At 37.9% G+C, this 14,555-nt stretch overlaps 1 protein-coding gene across 13 annotated transcripts in view; it reads right to left on the reverse strand.

Annotated features, from left to right (window-relative positions):
• Positions 1-14,555, reverse strand: part of ERG (ETS transcription factor ERG) — a 148,871-nt gene that overhangs the window by 50,116 nt on the left and 84,200 nt on the right. The gene's annotated exons all lie outside the window — the stretch shown is intronic.

Below are 14,555 nucleotides of genomic sequence, written 5' to 3' on the forward strand. Positions count from 1 at the left end.
AAAGTTACATTTGTCATATACACAAATACATTTTCTATCACTTATTTGAAAATCCTGTTCTCATTTACAGTTTTTAAAGTCTGGAATTCCTGATTCTGTATTTCTATTATAATCCCTGAGGATATTTCTAACTCTTGCCATACTGATTAGGTGTTAGTGAGCTCATCAATTCTTTCAAAGCAAACTGCATTACTAGTTTCAAAACCTAGTAGTTAAAAATTTTGCATTCCATGTTTATCTTTTATGTGAGCATTCCTATTGATACAAATGGACCTATTTGTAAGTAAAAGCTAACAGTCTTTAATATATAGATATTTCTGACAACACTAAAACAACTTCAGCATTAACTGAGCTTTGTGGCAGCCTATGAAATTTCAGGAGCTGAGTATTACAATGCCCCATTTCATGGCAGATAAAAGTGCAGAGAACTTAATAGTGACACCAGTTCAGTGGGAAATAGAAAATCAGACTGAACGTGTCTCAAGATGGGAACCTGAAACAAGCGTCTGTTTTTGAAAATACAGACATGGTGATTTTTCCCAGTCACACAGCGAATTTGTCAAAGATCTGTGGATATAACTCAAAAAGCCTCCCTTCTCATTCTCTGTCCCAGCCATTAGCGTTCAGAACGTGAGTGTACAGAACTTGCTTTGACTTGTCAGTGTTACATATCTCTCTGCTCCCACTGGGCTTACAACATGTGAATTACAAGAGGCAAAATGTCCTGTACTTGGCCAGCCACAACAGGGGAAAGTAGCAGGCTATTGATTATACAAATGGAAGGTTCCTGGACTGTGTGATTTTTTTTTTCTCCTGTGTTTTCATGATTCGGGGGGAAAGATTTTCCCACATAGGCAAGCTACTCTTACAAGCACATCACCAAGATCGAAGTTTGCAGAGTGTGGTGAACCATGTTACTGGTGGAAACAGGTGTGAGAGGTTTGCATGAAGTTTTAGGAGATGGGCTATGTGAAGCCAGCTCTGTTCTTTGAAAACATGTTAAGTTGAGGGGAACTGAGGATTACATAAAGCAGAGAAAAAGCAACTGAGTGAAAAAGAAAACAGAGGAAGAGATGAAGTCCTAAAAGAGATCACAGAAATCTACAGGGGGAAAGAGGATGGGTGATTAAAGAATGGACTGAAGTCTGTGAGACTGGAGGAGCCTGGTGGTGACTGGAGCACTGGGAAGGCTTGAAGAATGAAGAAGGCAGCCAGAGAAACTGTAAAAATCAGAGGCAACCTAGGTAATATTCATGAGGACTTTGGTATGCTGGAAATATCCAGAGTGGTTAAGATTTATAAAAGAGAATATCCACTGATTGGTGTTGTAAAAACTCTATGTATGGACACAAATCTTTCACAGGTAAGGATAGAGTTTTTTGGAGCAGTGTACAAATATAACTTCAAATACTTATTATTCATTTTAGTTTAGAGATATTTTTTGACATATGATCAGCAAAACCACAGGCTCTAGGAAGCTGAGAAAGTAAATCAGAACAGAATGCGACAACAGAGAAGAGAAAAAAATAACATGCTGAAGGTCAGAGAACTGCACACTTCTATTACAAGCTCCTGCATACATTTCTTCTGTCACCTAAAAGAAGAGAGAATCAGTATTTGGTATTTAGCAAATATGTTGAGTGACAGACTGGAATAGAATGGAGAGATTTAAAATTGTTCATACTACACCAAATACAGAAGATACAGCTTAGAAAAACAGGGGCTGGTTAAATAAATTTTTCATGTCAGCTCTGTTAGGGCTTTTTAAGAGTAGGACAAACTAGGGAATCTCAATGCAGTCTTTTCTGAGCCAGCTGAGTTTACAAATAGTTTTATGCGAATCTCTGACATGTTAACACTTAGACTTTTGCTATATGATCTGCCCCCCAAAAACAGTATGTGCAGGAAGGAGAATGCATTCACATGCGTGAACTGAGAATTCCTTCTTGTGCATTTGTTCCGCAGTTGTGCTGGGACCACCACAGGCATCGCGTCCCTTCAAATAGCAAGACGACTCCCTCTGCCATTTGCTGGGCACAAGATGCTCTAGAACATGTAGGGAAGTGCTGAAAAGAGGAAAGACCTTCTCTTTACCTTTACACAACTTTCCTGGAAAGGCATTTTCTCATTTCAGAGGGCAGCACACCCACCCCTCTGGCAGTGATGAACTAGAAGAGTGCTGTGACCTTTGCGCAGCATCTCTACCACACTGTGGCTGAAGCTCACAGCAGAGCTCATTGCTCAAGCCAAGTCTTATTTAATAAAAGAAACTCAGGGTCTTTGCACAGAAAAGAGTCTTCTACAATTGCCCACTGCTCTGTAAAAGCAAATGTGAATTTTTAGCTTGTACTTTGGCCTTTGGTTTCTCTGTGCATTTGTCTAATTCACAGAAATAATCAGGAGTCCGAGTGCTGTTTTGTGTAGAACTTCTTTGCTTGCAAAGCTAGACTTTTTTGGCAGTTTGGCCCTCTGTTCTCCTCTGCTTGGCCACATTCTCATTTATTTACACAAGTTTGGTGATTGCAAATGGTCTCTGAAGTACTGGAGACTGTAGTTTATACTCACTGTCATGAAAATTCATAGCATAATGACTCTGTTTTTCTTTCCTCCTAATGTCTCCTGCGTACTAAGCTGACAGTTTCAAAAAGTCAAAAAATTTATCTTCCTTATGATCCTTGATAGACTCTAAATACTTCCTTGACAGATTCTGTTTTCCCATCTTTATTTTGTATTTATTAGCACTGACCTGCAGTCATTATTATTGTTTCAGCTGCTTATGCAGCATTTTGCAAGTCATTTTGAATCAAGTTATATTGTTTCTCCTTCTCCTCAGTGCCTACTTTTAGTGTCATTAGCAAACTTGGAAGTTTAATTTTCAGCATTATCACAGTCCTACTTGGTATATCTGTTATCTATTATTTTGAAAGAGTTAATTCTGAGGATTTATTAAGCTTCCTTTTTAAGACACGGCAGTTGCCAACTTTCATGATCTTCTTGAAAGTCTCATTATATTTCCCTTTGAACCTAAATTCAAGAGTCAGCTGAAAACCTAAGACCATTAGTTTTAATTTCAGGAAAAAAAACCACTTGTAGCCTAACAGTTGCGGACAAAAAAATAAAAACCCTGAAAACATGAAGGTCAAGGTTTAAAAAACAGACAAGAAAATAAAGAATACAGCACATATTACACCTTGTTATTCCATGATTTTGAAGCTAATCTCATCTTCTCCTGCATCCTGAATTTCAAATATTTTTTACTGACAAAATTATAAAATTCCTTATTGTTCATCTTAATTTGAATATTGCATCCCATTGCTTTCTATCTTCACCTTGAAACTTTCATATAGAACCTTTTTTGACTTTTTCCCTTGTCTTCTTATTGAATCTTCTGAATTTCTTGGAGTCCTCCTCTTTTGACTAGGGAAATGAACAGCACAGCAGCCAGAAAAAAAGGGTAAATAATACCTTGTGGCTCACACACATCCTACTTAACGCTGGCCATGTTCAAGCAACCCACCATTCCCTTTAATTGACTATCTCAAATGTTATAAAAGCCTTTAAGTTCCAGAAATTACAATATTTGGAGAGAAAATTACCACTAATATATAGAGAGATACATTATCTTTACCTGTGATATTGCAAACACTGTATAATTCTGATCAAAAAAACCCCAAAAGTGCTGAAGCTTACTTACAATTCAGTTACTACATAGCAAATGTATTTCTCCCTATAGGTTAGACTGCCAGGTCTATCTCTTTGGATATGCCTCCTGGCTTTTAAACCTTTAGGATAGAGTTGGGGTCTTTAACACTAGAGTGTCTTTCGTAAGGGAAAGCTGAGGTCTTCAAGTATTCGCATCATTTAAGAAACTGCCCTTTAGGAAAACCACCAAATATCATAAGACTTCTGATAAAAATTGTGAGAGTTGGCAAGTATTGCATCCTGTGAGAGGTAGTTGAGACTGACAGAGGCTGAGGCCAAACTAAACCTCTGTGACTGAGGAAAACGGCACTATGAAGGCCCAGGCTCAGAAGAGAAATACACTGGGAATAGAATTTGCTCTGGTCTGGGTTCTAAAAACGTTAGATTTAGTATGTGATGAAGGTCTGAAAAATAAGTAAATCTAGAGACAGCTAAGATTTATAATGCATGCTAATTGGAAAGGATCTAGGCACCATTATGGAAAAATAACTCATGCAGAATACATATAATTTTATAGATTGTGCTATACTTCAAAATGTTTGTAACATCTGCTCAAAATGCATTTAAAAAGAAAGGCATTGTGGTTGTCAAATCCGCAACACAGTTGCCAGAGATGCAGCTTTGCAATTCATCGTCCATTCCAAGCCCATTTTGAATGTGCGGAGCTAAAGTTTCCCTTCCTAAGTAAGACAGAAAAATGCAGAAGCATTGCACTAGTAGCAATGGTTAGTGGAAGCTTTCTCTCCAAATCATGTCATTGATACCCATGCAAATAAACACCCAGCAAAACAACACCAAACAAAAAGTCTGAAGAGTTTGAAAGGGCACAGAGTTACCACTTCACTAATCAAAAACACTTTTTGTTTCAGTATGTTAAAGATGGGAAGGAAAATATGGGAGAAGTTTTGAAAAAATGACATTTTCTAGCCTTTGAGCTGGTTAACAGTACAGCTTTAGAGGGAGGTACAAGAAAGAAAAGTACAGCAAAGCCACTCCATCCAAATTCACCTACTGTTCAACTGTTTTTATTTAACTTTCAATCATATTATTTTAGTAACCAAAGACTTTTCCCAGGAGAAAAAATGGTCTAAACACTTTGAATTTTCCTTTCCTTACTTGTTCTAGAAAAGTGCTATTGAATAAGTAGCTTTTCTGACATTGCCAGGAGCAGGTAACTGCCATAATGGCTCTTGCCAATTACAAAGAAGCAGGTCACCTGCAAAATTCCCCCCATCCAAAAATCTCAGTTAGCAGAAGCAGTGGGAACTCTTGAGTGGTTTGTCACCTTAGAAAATCAAGGTCCTTTTTTAGATGTCTAAGTGGAGATTTAAAAACCTAACTTAAGGACTCTTGAAAATTCCAACCCACTGCATTTAAAGACTTTCTATTACACTTGCATTCTCAGGCAGAAACTCATAAGATTTAGTTAGGATTGTAAACATTTACTATACTGTTGTCTTATTAGAAGCAGTAATGGACTCAGCTTATCTGAATTTCTTTGGCTCTGAATACATACTGTTGAAGAGTTTATAAAGCTGACATCCATAGATTAGATTCCCATCTACCTTTCTTTTCAGCTTTACATGTATGTTCAGCTTTTCTGTAGCAAGTACCTTTCCTTAAAACCTGTAATTTAAATTAAGAGTAAATCTATATTTAACATGGCCAATATTTGAAAAAATAGGAATTCAGCAGTAAAGTCAATACACTAATGATTAGAAGAAAACAAAAAAAAGGAAATTAATTGTCAAAACTTGGTAGATAGAGTATGGTTTTCAGACAAAACCTATTTTTATACAAGTTATGGTTTCTCTACAAAACAAAACTAAACAAGATTTGTTAGTTAACTGTTTACAAAACATAAGCTAAAAATAAGAGTTTCAGGGAATACTTTTATTGGAAGATTTTTCAGAATAACTGCTTCTTGACCAATATGATGAACAATACATACAACTTTACTCTTCTTTCTGTGTAGGAGCTCCATGCATGGGGGAATTTTTTCTGTATCTATCTGTATCTATCAGATGAAGACAAAGATATGTATCTTTCAGTGTCTTTTTTCCTATATTTTTCCTCCACATAGAAAATAACACAATTTCCTGATCTTTTCCTGGGCACAGCCTCCCCACTACTACCTAATACAAACTACCTAACACTGTACATGCTGCAGATACCTCTGTCCTTACAGGTGTATAAAATGTGCTGGGTTTGGGGTCAGGCACTCTGCCACAGCAGAGCCCAGCATGACGAAGCACTTAGGCACACTCTTAATCTAAAATGTCAGTGGAACTGCACAGACACTTTCAGTTCAGCATGTGCCTGTACGGTTTGATGAATCACATCTAGGATGACCATTCAGTGAACGCTGTGCTGCCTGTGACCCTCCATAGAGCCTGTCTTTTCAGCTGGGCCAACCCAGCCTGATCCAAAGTTGACTCAAGTCAACGGAGAGCCTCAGCACCTTAAATGGGCAGGATTGTGCTGATCTGAAGCCAGGAGAGGAAACTCTGAGGAAACATAAGAGCTACACTGTTTGTTGCCTTGAATATTTGTTTAGTGTTTTGGAATTTACTGACTAAAGCTGCATGGAAGAAACTTGGCAGCCAGAGACTTTTGCCAAGTTGAGTTATTTTGGTTGTATCAGAACTCCTGAAATAAACACAAAACTCCAGCGAGACTTTCATGTTCACACCATAGCCTCCTTGAATACCCTCCATCCAGCTGCTCAGAATCACCCTGGATTGGCAGTCCTGCTGTAGTCTTAACTAACAAGGCAGTGTGATGTTAAGAATGTTATGCACGCAGTCCTCCTCTCACTTTACATCCATCTGATACCACTGTAGCCTGTTGGATATAGTATATTCAAATCGGATTTACTCCCACTCAGGGAAGCAGGCAAATTTCACAAGTTTGATGTAGAGCTCAACACAAAACTCTCAAAGTTTGAACTTCGTTGAGTGGTCACCATGCCATATTTCCTCTCGCCAAAACAATATTAACTGAACAAGCCACATCCATCAGTTTATTGACTGTACAGAAGGGAAGCCAAGGCTTCCACATCTCAGAAGTGGCTATTTTATTAACTAAAATTTTCAACAAAAATATCGTTCTTAAAAATACCACATTTAGAGTACAGCAGACACAGAAAAGGAGCCCACAGATGATTCAGCTTGAGTTTGTGTTCATTAAGAGGGTTAACACAAACGCTCCTGATTGTTTCTGTTGTTTATGAATCTCGACCTTCAGAACAGCACTAAAATGTGCTGTCTCCTAAAGATGTTCCCTACCGATATGACACACACTTTGCATTGTTTCACTGCACACAAGCATTAATATCCCAGAGGTAACCCACCCTTCTTTTAACGGCTGGTGACAGGTCCAATGGCTGAGCAAAAATCAGTTGAAGGAAAGGGAAGTCTTGTCGGAAATGAGATTAATCTTGTAACGAGTGTTCAGCCCTGATAACCCATCTGTGCAGAGAACTGCTTTAACTGGAGAGCAATTAACCTTCACCTGACAGGCTCTGTCCAACCGTTATAAACAACATTAAAGGCACAGGATCCCCCTCTTTTTTCCCCCCTTATGTAGACTAAACAATCAGATTTTGAATTCCATGAAAACGATACATGTAACTATGCCTTGATGACAAATCACAGGAAAAATTTTAAAAAGGTAATGGCTGTATGGAAATAATGTGAAAAATGTCTCTGGCCACACTTTAGTAAGTTGATCTGATTAGCAAAAAGCAATAATTTTGAGCACTTCCAAGGGAATACCTTACACATGAGGGAAATAGATGTGAATATGCCAAAGACTAAAAATAATAAAAATTTATGCAAGTAGATAAAAGCTGGCTAGTCAAGACCCAGAAACATTCCTTTTAGGATGCAGCATGCATTTCCCTAACACTGAGGTGAACCCAAAGCCAAGGGGCAACTTCCTAGAGCTTCTTCACCCGTGGCCTTGCGGAAGTTAGTTGTCAAAACTAACTTCAACTTGCAGGACTCATCTTCAGGACCTGGGCTTTTGAATCAGATCCCCACAGGACCAACTCTCCCATCTGACAGCCAGTGCTCCACACAATGTATTTATTATGTTCTTTGAAGGGGTCTATAAATCCATCCTCCGATTCCCACCCTGTTAGAGCACAACATGAATTTAAACAACTGCCCTTCTGAGAGAGGCAATAATCCTCATGCTTCAGTAGTCTAAAGGGATAACAGAATGTGGGTCTATTTTTCAAAGATGAATAGGCATGATATATACCAAGCCACAATAGCGAAGCACTGCTGAACTCTGTGGGGAAAGGCCAAGATACTGATCTCAGTCACAGTGGCAGAAACCTGGAGTGACTCCACTGGAGTCACAGGCAGAACAATGAACAAAATTTGGGCTGAGCTCCTGAATAACTTGGGTAAAAGCCTGGCCGCAGACAAGTCATTGGCCGAATCCTTTCGACTTCACTTTGGCTGATTTCACTCCAGGTTTCCTAAATCCTCATTCATTCTATTCATGTGCCTGAAAGTAATTACCCTGAACTTACTATTAGCAATTGAGGTTTTAAGGTCTGTTTACTTTTCTTTTGCTTTACGTTTCTCTTTTTCTTACCAGAAGGTTAGTCATGGTTTTATTTCTCTGTATAGAGAGGCAAAATTTCCATTTCAGTCATTTCAGTTGAATATATATGGCACAGTGAATTGCAAGAATGGCCATGAGTCTTTAATATATCCTGAGCATGCCCTGAACTACTTGCGGACAAGCACTACCTCAGCACTAGCGAAATGTACAGTCCATTGGGTGATGCATACGAATAAGGAAAGGATGCAGGCAGTACACAAGGTGATGGGGGGAGGTTGCTTATTTTTAATCTGCCGGAATGCCAATGTACTTTACAGCATTCTGGTTTACAGTATTATAAAATTCAGGGCCACTTTTCCTACCATAGCAAAAAAAACCTCACAGATTTCATAGTCCGGTATAACAACATTGGTCCTAATTTTCCTAAATTTTTATGCAAACAGATCTATTGTTCTGTGGCTTAAATGTTTAAATAGCAACAGTTAGGACGTTACCTTTATTTCAAACAAGAAGTGCTTAGATCTTTTCAGTGACTTAGATATTAACAGATAGGAAGTTCCTATTGAAAGCACTTCCTGTATTGGTAGTCCCTGATTTTGGCGACTGATCTTGGTAGGAAATGAACACAGGAAGTATCTGTCTACAGACTCTTTATCATCAAGGTAATTGCTGTGACAGCGTTTTACTGTTTACCAAGGTAATAAACATATCATCTAAAAAAAGATGTTTTTCAACTCTAAAGAACAAGTTTTAAAAAAATCTTATGTGATACCACTGTGGTTATGCATAATCTTCCACGTAGGACTTATATGCTGTCACTTGTTTCTCTCAGCACATCTGTAATTAGGGGTTTGTCAGAGCGAGATGCTTCCCTTTCCAAGTGTCAGTACAATTCCTAGCAGTTAAGGAAGAGGACTGCAAGGGCAGACTCCTGTGGCTTTTTCTCAATTATAGTACTGTTCCCCTATATTTCGCTCTCTGATGTCTGTAAAGTCAGGTAGGTCATTTTAAAGAGTTCTGCCACTTCCCATAAATAGTTATTCACCACCTCTTCCTTCAGGTACTTGCATATACCCCATACTTCCAATTTGTTGTTATATTTCCTTCCTGTTTGTCAGGCATTACTTAACCAGGCAATACACACATTTAACTCACCAAGTCAGATCTTTTCCTAGTGAAAATGTGTTAACATGGCTGAGTGACACCATTTCCCACACATCAGTTGAGATTCACCCTCCAAATAAATATACATGTCAAGCTAAGTTGAGACATCATATCATATGCATTCCTTCCATTCATTCATTTCCAAAATCTACTTGAAAGATAATTTGTCTGGTCTGTTGTATGCGGATGACAGTTTGATGTGTCTGCTAATTATTAAAAAAAAATAAAACTGCTAATTATTACTCATGACTCTTTTTAACCTTTTGATACTTAACGACATTTTTATGATTGCAACTGTCATTCTATTCATCTTACTTTGACAGAAGTTAGATTTATGACATAATAATTAACAGAACTGGTAAACACTAGTTTGAACCCAGTAGTTCTTAAAAATCATTACTAATATTACGTGGTTGTAACCAACTAATATCCTTTTCCTGAAAGCAGTGTCTAGTGGTTTTAATAGGATAACTACTTGCATAATAAAACCCAGCAACTCAGTTTCTAAGGTTGCATGCCAAGGAGATAGATAACCTCCTTGTGGTACAGGTTGGCAACCTGAATCTCACCAAATTGCCTGAAACTTCTTTTCCCTCTCATCACTGTGATGAGCTGTGTTACGGGACTGTGCAGCCTTTCTTTTAATGTGGGGGTGGGGGAAGGAGCGATAAAGTGCTCTTCAACCTCAAGCAGGTTTGGATATAACATTTAAAATAACCTTTTCAACCATAAGAACACATCCATCCTTGAAGGAAAAGATTAATCACTTTTTTGTGTAAGCACTTTGAAGTTTCTGTATCTTTTTTCTGTGGTTTGAAGACAGTCAGCATTTCTTCTGCAATACACAAATGCATATTAAGGACAGCAGAATGATGAGGAGAACACATGCATTTGTCAGGCCATTATCACTAATGACAATGTGAATAACTGCTGGTGGCATTTCTCTACTCTACCGCTACCTATCAAAGAAAATTAATTTTTAGCTAATTAACTGTGAACTGTGAAATCAGTTTTACTCTGTTAAAATTGATGATAAAAGTGATATAAACCCAACTTTTCCTTTTTTCCCCCACACTTTGCTTATTTCAAAAATAATTCTGCTGGCTTGATTTAGAAACTTACACTGTGAAGCCTGCTTCCTTTTGGGGGAACAGCATTATATATTTGCACTGGATTATAAACTGTCACCTGGAAAATAAATATCTTCTTTTGGCATTCATGTTTCTTAAAAATACTTCTGCATTTATCTTTCAGCAAGTCACTCCCTAAGGGCTCTTGATTCTTTTAACGTTGTATCTGAAAGGCCCTTTGTAACTCATGGAACTTACTGAAAAACTTTTTATTACAAGATAATATAGATCTTGTTAAGAAAAACAAACAAATAAACAAACCCAAACAGTCACACATACACATTTTCCAGCTGTTGTTCCTTTCCTGCAGACTCATTTCTGCGAAACAGAATCCTTACATTGCACTTAGTTTTGGCATATGTAGCCACGAACCAGCTATAAAATGAGTTAAATGACTGCTGATTAAAAGCAAGATAAAACAAAGTAATACTTCCCAAATACCTTCTTCTATTCTTGTATGACTCTTTTGTATTTGAGTCAGAAATACTGTTTTATCTGGAAATAATTATAGGCCTGATTCTCCTGCCTTTATTGGAACAAAATCCCCTTGAAATTGGTGGAAACTTTGAATTAAGGAGTGCAAGATCAGGCTACGCAGCTTAAGGCACTCTTTCTGTTCTTGTTTCTGATTCACCAAAGCACTTATGTGTGAGGTTAGCTTTAAGAAAGTGGAATTATATCACCAAAGACAATTGGACTATTTACAGGCCTAAAGTTAAATATAGCATTGAATCATTTGCTAGTTGAGATGAGGAACAAAAATGGAATGATCTTCATAATTTTTTTAATGCAAGGAACAGAAGTATAAATTACTGTATTAGTTTTATCGGCTTCAGTGCAGATGCAGCCCTCTAAACAAAGGCTTAAATATTACCATATGCCAAGAACAGATTTTTTAATCTCCTTCAGGTTTCCTTGACTTTAGAAATATTTGAGGGAGTACTTAGCCTTTTTTTAAAAAAAGTGAGAAATAAGTAACAATCTAGAGAGAAGCTCTCTTACAAAAAATCTTGCCTTTGTATATACTGCTTTAATCAGTACATCCATACTTTTTCTAGCTGTAGAAAACGCAGTGATTCTCCTGTCCTTTATCAGATATACATACATTTTCTTCCAGAAATCATAGCTTCCAATCCAACAGCATTTTAGAAATTAATAATAAAAAGTGTCCATGCATGTATTTAGAAGTAAATTACAGTAAAAGAAATATCCATAAGTGTGATCAAGAAGCCATCGAAGAAAACTTACTGAAAAGATTTTCTAAAAATAAGTACAATTGCACTGGCAGTCACGCAAAGAAATATAATAAGGCCTGTTACAGGGCAAGGAATTAAAATTCTAGCTGCATTTTTCTATTTAATGTTCTTTCCCTCGCTATAGGATAAGTGGGAAAAACAAAATGACCTTCAGGATAAGTATTGTTACTTCACAACAAGGTAACACTTAAGTAATTTTTGCTCCATTCTGAAAAGGAAAAAAAAAAAGATACCTATTTCAGAAGACCTTGATATTTTCTAAAATTGTATTTATTGTAACTGGTAGGACACATATAATTAACAGCGCTGTAGTGATGTGACAGTCTTCAGCTTCAGTGCTCTGCATCATTGTGCCACTGCACACATCTGTCAGGTGCTGTTTGTGCCAGAACAAAACATGTCACTTTTGTGCTGAACTCATGACTATTAGGACACGTTCTCCCCTTGAAAAAGCATTTTTTCCTTAGAATGCCGAAAAAATGTAACAGTGAGATTCTCCGTATATGCATCAGGTAGATGGTGTGAATATACTAGAAATAATCAGCCTCCTGACTGTGTACAGAAACCAAAACCCCAACTGTGGAGACGTACACGCTATCCCACCGCTTTCCTCTTGGCACTTTCTTACGTTGCCCTCTAAAGCAGCTGCCATCGCTGGGCTGCAAGAACCACTGGCCGGAGCTCGGATGGCTACTCTTACAGCAGAAATGTCAAAATTAAAGCAACTAATCTCTTTCGTAGTCTAGGAAAAAGGCAATGCTGCTTCCTCCTTCTTAGGAGAAACTTTTCACCAAAGACACCAGTGAGGAACAAGCTGTTCTAGACTTGCTGGCAAAAGCTTAGGAAACTGCTCTACTTGCTTATCAGCACTGAGATGAGCTATGAATCATGCCACTTCGCCTATCACTGGGGAGAAGGAGGGAAAAAGAGAAAGGAGGGGGGCAACAGAGGGAAATTAGAGTATGAGAAGAGAGGTATTTCCCAACAAAACCAGGCTTGTGACATCAACACCAGCCCCAGAAATCTTACACAAATGTTTGTTTTCAAATATACCAGTTAGCCCCAATTAAGTCAGTCCGACTTCTCGTGAACCCAAATTGTCTGCAGGTTTGTGATACAAAAAGGACGAATCAAACAGTTATCAAACAGTCATCCATAGCAATTTCTACCTGGTTATGAACAAACAAACAGCCATTCAGAAGCCAATTTTCACACTTAATGACTACAGGTTCCCTAAAAAAGCAAGTCGATACCCTGGGTAGAGATCCCATATAATGCTTTCTATCTTCACAGCTACAGCCTCACGGTGCCTGTGTTGGAAAACCTGTGCTACCTGTCACCAGCAGAGAACACAGGCCATTATTTTCAAATTGCAAAAAAATAAGAGAAATCATATCACATAGCTGTTTAGCAAAAACACAGATACCCCTTTGGCCTACAGATGGAATATTTTTATTTCAAAAACCTTCTCTCAGTTAAATAACTTCTCTATATCCCCAGCATAAAAGCAGAATTGAATCTCTTGGGACTTGGTTAGCTTCATGTCAGAGTACATTTCCTGCATCCACAGTACAAAGCACCTGTCGTTTTTTCCCAATGATTCTACATTTTGCACTTGCATACATAAAAACCTTGCTTCAAAATATAAGGCCTTTCTAGCCCCTGAGGGCCAAAATCCTCAGGGTTTTGGAGTGCACATTTCCCCCACAGCTTTCACGCTCCCAGATGAGGAGACAAAAATGTACTTTTTTTTCCGCTTAGGAGGCTTTGCTGTCTGCATTGCACAGGCTGCACAATGCATGGTAATATCTTCTCATCACTGTAGTGTAAGGTAGAGGTAAAATAACAACAAAGTGATGTTGTTTATTATCACTTACCCTACTATAATTCAGCTCATGGAAAATGTCAAAAAAAAAAACCCCACAAACTCCTCAAAATATATACAATATCTAGGCACATTGTACCACTGTTTTGGAAGAAAAATTCCCATTGATATCAATAATACATTCTGTTTAATAGATGCATAAAACCCCACATTACTCTCTCAGCACATAGCACCTTCTTTAAGCAGTGCAAAACTTGACCCTCTGAACCTCAAGATTTTCATATAGAGCGCTATCCTTTCACGTCCTCTGTGCTCTGAATTGCACAGTGAAAACAAAGGGAATTCAGCTGTTTCGGGAGCTACTTAGCATATAATAGATACTGGCCAGCAATGCAAAGTAGATTCAGATCTTTGTCTCTACAGATAAACTCTCGAAAGCATCACTGATTACGAAAAGAGAAGGTACATTATCCTTTTTAATCGCATTGTCCTGAGGCAAGACTTCCAGATTTCAAAAATTTTAACAGAAAGCATCAAATGATCATTAAAATGTAAACAACTAAGCAGAAGTTACTCAGGAATCAAACTGCAGCTCCACTTAGCTGATGACCAGGCACTGCTGCCATTCCGTATCTCTTACTAAATCTCTGGCAGAATTAGAAAAGTATAAAAATACACAATACCATGAAGAAATCAAATACCTTGATCCCGAATCTGATAATACAATGATGCAGAGTCCTCACTGTACATGCTGTTTTGCTCTTTACGTAAAATTAGTTTCACTATCACAAAGCATTTAGTTACGGTTATACTTCTGCAATTAATCACAGCTATTGCTATATCTGTAACTGCTATCTATTGCAACGTACAGAGAAGCAAAGACTTGATAGATAGACATAT

The sequence above is a fragment of the Dromaius novaehollandiae genome, chromosome 1, assembly GCF_036370855.1.
Source record: "Dromaius novaehollandiae isolate bDroNov1 chromosome 1, bDroNov1.hap1, whole genome shotgun sequence".
Classification (NCBI taxonomy): domain Eukaryota; kingdom Metazoa; phylum Chordata; class Aves; order Casuariiformes; family Dromaiidae; genus Dromaius; species Dromaius novaehollandiae.